The sequence below is a fragment of the Palaemon carinicauda genome, chromosome 21, assembly GCF_036898095.1.
Source record: "Palaemon carinicauda isolate YSFRI2023 chromosome 21, ASM3689809v2, whole genome shotgun sequence".
In the NCBI taxonomy this organism is placed as follows: domain Eukaryota; kingdom Metazoa; phylum Arthropoda; class Malacostraca; order Decapoda; family Palaemonidae; genus Palaemon; species Palaemon carinicauda.
The window spans coordinates 20,573,178-20,583,177 of record NC_090745.1 but is presented as its reverse complement, the minus strand read 5'-3'; the positions used below and the strand labels follow the sequence as shown (position 1 = coordinate 20,583,177).

The following is a 10,000-nucleotide window of genomic DNA, read 5'->3' as shown; positions in this document are numbered from 1 at the left end:
AAAAAAAAAAAAAAAACCCTCCTTAACTCAAAAGGATGCTGAGGTTGCAGACACTACAGGAAACTATACGAGTTTGCGAGGACTCGAACAGCGGCCCGGCGCGGGACGTATTCAATAGGCCACCACAATCCTTAAGGCAAATCTCTCACAATATTATATAATATATAGGTGAATATGTTTGTCTATATATGCAAGCATAAATTTCCAACTATATTATGAATATGTCACAACAACTCCAAAGATCATCAAAGAATTCATTCCAGCCATAACAGAAAACCATCTGTTCCCGAGAATTCCATCATCAGCTGTCAAAAGGAAGGAAGAAAGGACGGACTGGAATATATTTCCAACACCCTTCTTCAGTAGCCACAACAGAACGAGGTCACTAAACTATTACAAGGAACCTTCAATAACAAGAAGCAGAAGAAGAAGAAGAACAATGGCCCCCACCATCACAATCACAATCGAGAGGTGGACGTCGTGGATGCAGTCAAGCATAAACAAGTGCAAGGAGGACTTTCAGGGGAAAGGGGGACAGGGGGAGGTTAGGGAGACGAGATGGGAATAGTGGCACCCTTATCCCCCCCCCCCAATCCCCCAACACCCAGAGTAGCATCCGGAGAGGATGCAAAGGGCCAACCACCACAGTGCCAGCACCAAGAGGGGCAGGCAACAGAAACTCTGGCTTTGTGAAGGACACATGGAGGAGGAGGAGGAGGAGGAGGAGGTAGAAGTGACTGAGTGTGTCTCGACGAGAGATTGGGGTGAGGGAAAGTCCCATTGTGTGGGACACCGTCCAGGCCTCTCCTGACCTCTCTCCCCAACCACTTCATGCCCCTGATCAATCTGGAGGCAAAGGAGGAAATGATACTACTTTGTGGGTGGTTAGAGCAGAAGCCACTTCCCTCTGATAGTTTGGGGATAGTTGGTCGAGAAAGGGTTTGTCTAACAACAACTACAACAACAACAACAACAACAACTATTACCTTCAGAGGTCCAAGGATACCTCTTCTGGTATACAATGGAGAATCATACACCGCTTAATTGAGTCCTGCAGTTTCGCTAAGGGTAGAAAATCATTCAACTTCAATTTTCCTCTTCAATACAAAATAAATTTAAAATTTTAATACCTTTCTCAATTTTGAAAAGACAAAAATATCATCTGTATGTAACGAAGATTAAGATGCATCCTTCCCTATATAATAAATAGTAACGTGTATGGCTTTATATATATATATATATATATATATATATATATATATATATATATATATATATATATATATATATATATACATATATATTTCTTTCCTGTCACGCTGAAATGGGGGAAGATGGAGTAGTCCTAACCTGGTGAGATGGTGTACCCCGAGAGCTACACAAGAAAACCACAATCTCCGACAAATTACCGAACCAGCAGGTTGTAATCAGGAAAGGGAGAGGTGGTGGGTAGGGTTGAATCTGTGTCTAAATAATAAATGTCACTTTTGATGGGTCGTGTACGCTAGTAATTATATATATATATATATATATATATATATATATATATATATATATATATATATATATATATATATATATATATATATATATATATATATATATATATATATATATATATAAGTTGCCCCTTCTAAATAGAACTGTAGAAATATATAATATACCTCCAGTAAATTGAAGTGTATAATTAATTCAAGTGGACAAAAGCAGATACATAATTTAGCTTTAGAAAATAGAACGGTATAAATATATAAAAAGAGCATAAATATGTCAACCTCAAGTGATCATAACAGCATAAACATTTAATTTATATAGCGTGACTATAACTACTGACATAAAATTTGCCTCATGTAAACAGAAAAACCAAAATATGTAATCTGTGTCAAGAAAATAGGACAACAGAAATAAGTAAAGGGCTTCCAAAAGTAATGCAACAGAATCACATAATTTGCCACTAGTGAAGAGAACAGAAATATATAAGCAAATATGAGTAATCTGCCACTAGTGATTCTATTATGAACTCGCAGTGAAGATAAAGGCATAAATACATAACTTGCCTTCATTGGACAGAATAGCAGAAATATATAATCTGTTTGTAGTGAAAAGCACTGCAGAAATGTGATTATAACAGCAAAATATATAATCTACTTCTTTTAAATAGAACAGCATAAATATATATTTGCTTCCTGTAAATCAAACATCAGATATATATGCCCTATTTTCTATCAATATAAGAACAAGTATATATAATTTACCTCCGGGTAATACAAGAACAGAAAAAAATAATTTGTCTCCTGTAACTCCTTCGAACACAAAAATAGAAATGTTCAACTTTCTACTTTGCATAAAAGAGCAGACTTATATAATCTACATCCTGTAAATAAAATAACAAATAAACGACAACAAATGCAGCCGTTTCTAGTCCACTGCAGGACAAAGACCTTATGTCAATTCAAGTCTGGGGTTTGGACAAGTTTTCATCAGCACGCTGACCACTACGGATTTCTATCGGTGGGAGATTTTCGTCTGATCGCTCATAGCAAACCAACCTAGTATGGGTGGCCCTGACTAATACATCTTTGCTGATCATGGCGACATGCAAATCCTTTCACCACGTTAAGGTATCCTCACTCATAACATATAATTCTGCCTTCTGTAATTATAAAGCAAAAATATATGTAATCTGTATTCTATAAACAGAACTGCATATGGTATCAGCCTTCTGTGTTTAGAATAGCGGTTACAATTAATCCACTAACTGAATATATATGTGTATATATATATGTATATATATATATATGCATTATGTATGTATGTATGTATGTATGTATGTATGTATGTATATATATATATATATATATATATATATATATATATATATCTATATATATATATATATATATATATATATATATATATATATATATATATATTATTATTATTATCATTATTAATTGCTAAGCTACAACCCTAGATGGAAAAGCAGAATGCTATAAGCCCAGGGGCTCCAACAGGGAAAATAGCCCAGTGAGGAAAGGAAACAAGGAAAAATGAAATATTATAAGAGTAACGACATCAAAATAAATATTTCCTATATAAACTATGAAAACTTTAACAAAACAAGAGGAAGAGAAAGAAGATAGAATAGTGTGCCCGAGTATACATATATCCTTTCCCCACTGGGCTAATTTCCCCTCATATTAATAATAATAATAATAATAATAATAATAATAATAATAATAATAATAATAATAATAATAATAATAATAATAATAAATTTGCCAAGAATTAGTTGCATTTCTGCCTGATCATAAAATGTATTCCTGCATAGTTTAAATCAAGTATAATTGAGTGAAAAAACCTATTTTACGTGCCAGTGCATGATTGTCTTCGGCCTATTTCTAAGCAACTAGTATACGGGCTTTTTATAGAAGATTCCCAAATATATACGCAGATTTTTTACGGCACCTGAAAATATAAACTTTTACATCTTTACTAACCTTGGACAAGGATAAAATCTTGGCATTTCCTTAAAGGTAAGTAACAAGCAAACGATATAAGGAAAAGAAAAGAGGAAAAAATAGGCTGAACTATTAAAGAAGCAACGGTCAAACCAACTGAAAGAAGAAAGGTTTCAGAATCAGTATATGAAAAAGCTGGAGGAAAATTCCACAGCTTAGCAGTAACAGAAACAGAAACGTTACCTGAATTATGGCATCTTAGGGGAATTTATTTCTATAAAGAAACTATGAAAGAGATGATCTGACAGGTGTTACACGGTTTGTAAAAATTATCCAAAGCTAACCGTAACCAACCGGTAGTTTCGATGAGCACACAGTTAAGAAACAAAATAAAAGAAAATTAGAAAACAAATAAATATTTCAGAAAAGAGAACAGATTTTTAAACTAAGCGATTTCATCCATTATACTAGTTGTTTTTTGTTTTTGCAGAAGAGTAAAAAAATAATATATGACTAATTTCAGCAAAATATTTTCGGCAAAATATTACTGCAATTTCACAAGAGCTAAATCAAGCTTAAAATCAACGGAAAACGTCTTTTTACTTCTTTCATACGATTTCACAATTATCTAAGCAAGTTCAGAAGCTCTTCTTTTCTTAAGAACGATTTAATAAACATAATTGTTTGGCCAATGGTTTCATTTACATATCAAACGGATAATTGGTTAGTTTTAGATCAAGAAAAGGCCTTATCCCTGGCCTTAGACCAGCCAGTGAATGTGGCAAATAATTGAAAGGGATGAGTTGGGTGGCACCGGCCTTTGAATTTAACCAACTTACTGAGACGATGTAAAATATTTTCACGGTAGGAAGGGGCTTCCACGATATTTTGGATCACACAAATGCCAATATACATGTATCCCCGAGAGCTAAATTAAACCAGAATCTCTCTCTCTCTCTCTCTCTCTCTCTCTCTCTCTCTCTCTCTCTCTCTCTCTCTCTCTCTCTCTCTGCCACAGTGTAATGAGACCTATGAAGTCTGTGGTAAAATTCTGCTTGAAATAGACAACTATTCCAGAATATCTTTGAGACGTTTTCTTAAGACGTTTATCCAACCTTGAATAACCTACTGGAAAGGATCTTCATCAGATAAAAATGTGATTGACACTAACAGCATAAGGTTGAGATGTATTCATATTCAATGTATTTAATTTTAATGTATTCAATTTCACAAGGATCGCGTACACTGTTAACACATTCCCGCAAATGCGTAATAAATTACATATGCGTGTGAGCAAAATGTTTCAAGTAGGTTAGTGGCATTCAAGCTCGCCTACTTCAAAATCATGACCTTAGCTTTATGGACTGCTCGGAGAAACTAAATGACGTGCTGGCATAAGGCCTGCTTGATCGAATACCGAGAAATCTGGAGGTAGCCATGTTTAACCTAGAGTACTTTCTATTTTCCGAGTTACTAAAAATTTCTTAAATTAATTTTCACTTTCAGGGTTCTGGTAGCCTGTTGGAAACATCCCTGTCTAGCGATGGGCTGGAATGGGGTTCCAGAACCGCTCAAGCTTGATAGGTTCTTGTAGTGTCTGCAACCTCACCATCCTTATGAGCTAAGGATTGGCTCTTTAGGAGAACCTATAGGCCTCCCTGCTGCTTCATCAACATCCATTGCCAGGCCCTCCATGGTCCTTGGAGAGGAGGCTTGGGCGCTGATCATATGTATTAGTCACTTTCTAGTGCATTGTCCTACTATGGTATTGTCACTGTTCCTTGCCTCTGCTATTCATGACTCACATTTAAAGTTATATATATTTTTCAATATTTTTCATGCAATTGTCTGTTTAATGTTATAAAAACATACCATTGTCACCTTTCAGTGTGACGTCACAGCAAGCAACATTACAGACAAGGCACTAGCGTTTGAATTCACTGTTCCCTTCTTAACATATCCAGCTTCAAAACGACCAGGTTACAAGACTCAGCAGAAATAATCTTCAGGTCTATTGGAAATATAGCCTATTATAAATCAATGTTCGAGATTTTATATCCGATAATTACAATAATTTTTTCAGAAGTGAGCTTTCTTAATACTATTTCACAATACAGCACTGTAAAGATATGCTAATCCTTTGCTAATATTCCAGACCAGGCCACCCTTGTTAGCATAGCTGTATTTCCGCTGTCCGTCCAAGCAAACGGATTACCTTCCTGTACTCACTAGTACTAAACTGTAATAACTATTTGTATCCACATCAATAACTAAGACTTTTCTTAATATCTACGGTAACTATTCAACGAAAGAATATAGTATTATAATAGAAATCTTGAACCCACATTTCATACTTATTTACACACACACACATATATATATATATATATGTGTGTGTGTGTGTGTGTGTGTGTATTTATATATGTGTGTGTGCATATATATATACACACACATATATATATATAAATCATGTGTGTGTATATATTTATATATATATATATATATATATATATATATTTATATATATATATATATACACACACACACACACACACACACACACATATATATATATATATATATATATATATATATATATATATATATATATATATATATATATATATATATAAATCATAGATTCCAATTGAAAATCAATTCAACTTTTATGGGATTTGAGACTCTTAAAAGTCTTTTTGAGAGAGAGAGAGAGAGAGAGAGAGAGAGAGAGAGAGAGAGAGAGAGAGAGAGAGAGAGAGAGAGAGAGAGAGAGAGAGAGAGTAAAACTATGTTGCTTTTATTTACACAAATTAGCTTCTGAATTTTACAAACAAGAGACCAGAGAAGAATACGTATTCTGAATTGGTAATAAAAATGTAACCAATCCACACATAGGTTGAAAACTATATAAACTTTGCGATTTAAACTTTTTCCATAAAAAGTAATAAAAATAATTAATATTCAAACTTTTTCCATAAAAGATAATAAAAATTGAATACTAAACAAAAATTATATTTAGCATTCCACATTAAAATACTGCCAACAAAAGACTCGAATGTAAACCTTCGAAATGGTGGGAAAACCTCCTCATTAGCGACAAAACCCACAAAACCCGAACCTCTAATCAGCGAGTAATTAAGTTCAAATTAGTTATATTTACCACAGCCAGGAAAGCATTACGTCACTCCAAAATCGCATGAACAATGCAAGAAAAACCAATAATAAAGTCACGGAAGGGTTGCACTCGATCCAACTCGAAGACCCATTTGATCATTAGAAATCTTGAAGTCCTACCCCCCAACACCCACCCCCGTCCAGGTCCCTCTCCGACCCCTTACCCTAAAACACCCATGCCTGTTATCATAAAGAAACAAGTGCTGAAGGCTCTGCCTATTGAGACCCAACAAAGAAGAATCGATAAATGGCGAACAAACACAACAGCAGCAGAAACAAGCACAACATAAACAATAATGACTTCTTCATCCCATGACACCTCTGAATATACCCTCAAGTTCCAAACTTCAAACACAGAAAATTGCGATAATGAAGCTGATTATGCATACAAAAAAGGAGTAATATGGGAGTCTCTCTCTCTCTCTCTCTCTCTCTCTCTCTCTCTCTCTCTCTCTCTCTCTCTCTCTCTCTCTCTCTCCTTATTTCCCTTACTTCTCATCCCTTCTTTCACCGTTTTTCTGTTTTCCCTCTCTCCCATATATCAAGATTTGTCTCTTTCACATATTCCTTAAATCTATCATTTTATCATACTTTCTTGCAGGTGAGTTGCACGCCTTCTCTTCAGGCCTTTGGAAATATCATAGACGTGCTTATCACAAGGACAACAACTATTGCTATCAATGAAAGGAAACAATCTTTAAAAGCAGTAGAATCTTCTTATCTTTTTAAAGGATACTTTATTCGAGGGTCTTCACAATCCCCCTTTTCTTATTCAAATTCACGCCTGGTCTGTTTAATCATTTGCTGTCTACCGCCTCTCTCTTTTCTTTTTCATTCTATTCTTTGTATCATCCCCACGGAGAGAGATGTCCCCAATTCTCCCTTCCATCCCCCCCTTCCTCCCACCCAACCCCGTCCGACAGCCCCGTGGGTCCTTTTCCGACCCCATTCTTATATCTAATACAGTATTGTCGAGCAAAATTAGTCTATATCTGCGTTGGCGCCTCGAAGCCCCCTTGAACCGGTCGAGTTGCAGGCTTTTGCAAATGCAATCCTAAACCTTTTAAACGGATTTCCATCAACATTCCGCCGTATATTTCTTACCGCTAGCGATGAAAACCGCCCCGCCAAGATGGACTCCCCAACTCTACATCAAGAAAAGAAGTCGCGAAGTAAGAAGTATTAACTAAATGTTGCATTAAACACGCACCACAAAGATCTTGAAGGACCGTGGGTGGTTGGGTAGAAAGGTGGTAGAGGGGGAGGGGGGGGGGGGGAGATCAATAATGAAAGAGGACCTCCCTTAAAACGTAAATTATCGGAGCAGGAGCAGCGCCCTCGAGACTGTAAAATCCGTGTCCAAATGTTTTCGTCTGTGAATCTCAAAGACTCTTGTAAAGTTTTGAGCGTGTGTCTGACAAAATGGGGCGGCGGCGGATGATACCACCAGTGGATAGATGAATACAATTTTAATTAACTTATCAAGGAGTATCCCATCCAAGGGCATTTCGCAAGCATTCGTCCCGTGCCATTTTATCTCGTTCCCGGAGGAGATGACTCCCAGAGCCGCCATTTGAGTCTGCATCTTCTCTCTACGGATGTCTGGAGTTTTATCACCAGAATCTGATAACCTGGACGCATATGTTAGAGTAAAAGTACATGAACATTTTTCTTGATAATTAAAGTATAAAGCGAAGAGAAGAGAAAATCGCAAATCGAAAGGAAGAGAGGAAGAGAGAGAGAGCGAAAAGAGGTGAGGGGCGGGAAAGAATGTGTTATCTTGAGCGTTGTGAAGTGGGAGGAGGTCCCCGCGACCCACTAACCTCACATGGGTGAAGGGGATGGTTGTGTGATGGGGTGGTGAAGGGGGGGGGGGGGGGGGAGGAGAGATGCGGTGCAAATTAATGGTACATGTTTCGAAAAGGTCGAGACGAAGAAGATATATTTTTCCATTTCGTGTTTGTATGATCATTTAGATTCGCTCTTTCTGAGAAATACTGTATTGTTTGATGGTACGCTTCGAAATGGTTTCCAGTGAATACGTTTTTTTTTATTTGTTTATGATTATTTAGTTTGATATTTAATTAATCAGATTTCCATTTCGGGGAAAAATCAACATTTGAGAGTATCAGTAATGTATCAAAATAAGCTTGTATTATTACACAATTTTTAAAATGCCATGCGAACTAAGAGTAGATATTAAGTTCCGGTTAACAAATTATTTTGAAATTTTGTGAAAAAAAGCTGGATTTTGAAGTACCACCAAAGCTAAGTATCAGTATTTAGTTTCCTTACACGCATTTTATTTAAAAAAAAAAAAAAAAAAAAAAAAAAAAAAAAAGTTGAAAAATTTTTCAAAAAAAGTTCACACTAACGCATTGCTGTTTTGAAAATGTCTGATAAAATAAGACCACCAGACAATATTTCCCCTCAACCCTTCTTCCCCTCAAAGTTATTTCCCCCTTAATTAGACACAAACCAGCAATGACTAAAACTCGCCCAAATGAAATTCCATGAAGGCACATCTAAAGGTTACACTTGTCAGCTTCTTCCTTTATCAAATTCCTGCGATTATAGCTTTTTTTTTTTTTAGGCTTCGAAGTAAAAAAAAAAACGAACTTTCTCTTACATGAAAAGGTTAAAAGCTAAAACTTGGCCAGTAATATATTATCATAATTTGATTATTTATTGCTGTCAAATATATAAGAATTAAGCGAGGCAAGAAATAGAAAGGGTCTACTTGGGTTGTGGCTTGGAGGAAAGCCTCTAAGGATTGTGGTAGCCAATTGAAAATGTCCTTCCTCAAAATCTGTGAGTCTGTAATTTGAGCTCCGCTCAACCCCGATAGTTTCTAATAAGTATGCGCAACCTTGCCGCCTTTGTGAGCTAGGAAAAGAGGATTATTTGAGGAAGCCTATGGATTTGCCTGATGAGTCATCAACAGCGATTGTTTGGCCCTCCTTGGTCCTAACTTGGGTGGAGAGTTTTCCAGAACATCTGTTCCCTTGCCTCTGCCTATCATAATTGGCCTTTAAAAAATGAATAAAGATAAAAATAAAAGCAGCATTGGAATAAGATGGAAAAATTAGTATTTCCACTTATGAAACAAGAGTTATGCAAATATTTCAGTATTGCTCCTCTTGCCTGAGTTAGATTGTGTAAAAGAGGTATTGGAAAAGAAGGGATTTTATAAGTGAATAAAACAGTGAGTGTGTACAGGGATTCGACGCAACTGCTAATGCCTTTTGAGTGGGGCATTAAGGAGCTAATACCATGAATGTTTTCTACAAAGCGAGTTTACAAACAAATGAGAAGGGGTGTTTTTCTAAAACTATTTCCTATGGGGATCCGATTTTTTCAATAAA

The 10,000-nt window shown here is 35.9% G+C and overlaps 1 protein-coding gene across 1 annotated transcript in view; it reads right to left on the bottom strand.

Moving 5' to 3' along the window:
- LOC137614641 (doublesex- and mab-3-related transcription factor A2-like) overlaps positions 1-10,000 on the bottom strand; it is a 390,991-nt gene that overhangs the window by 92,799 nt on the left and 288,192 nt on the right. The gene's annotated exons all lie outside the window — the stretch shown is intronic.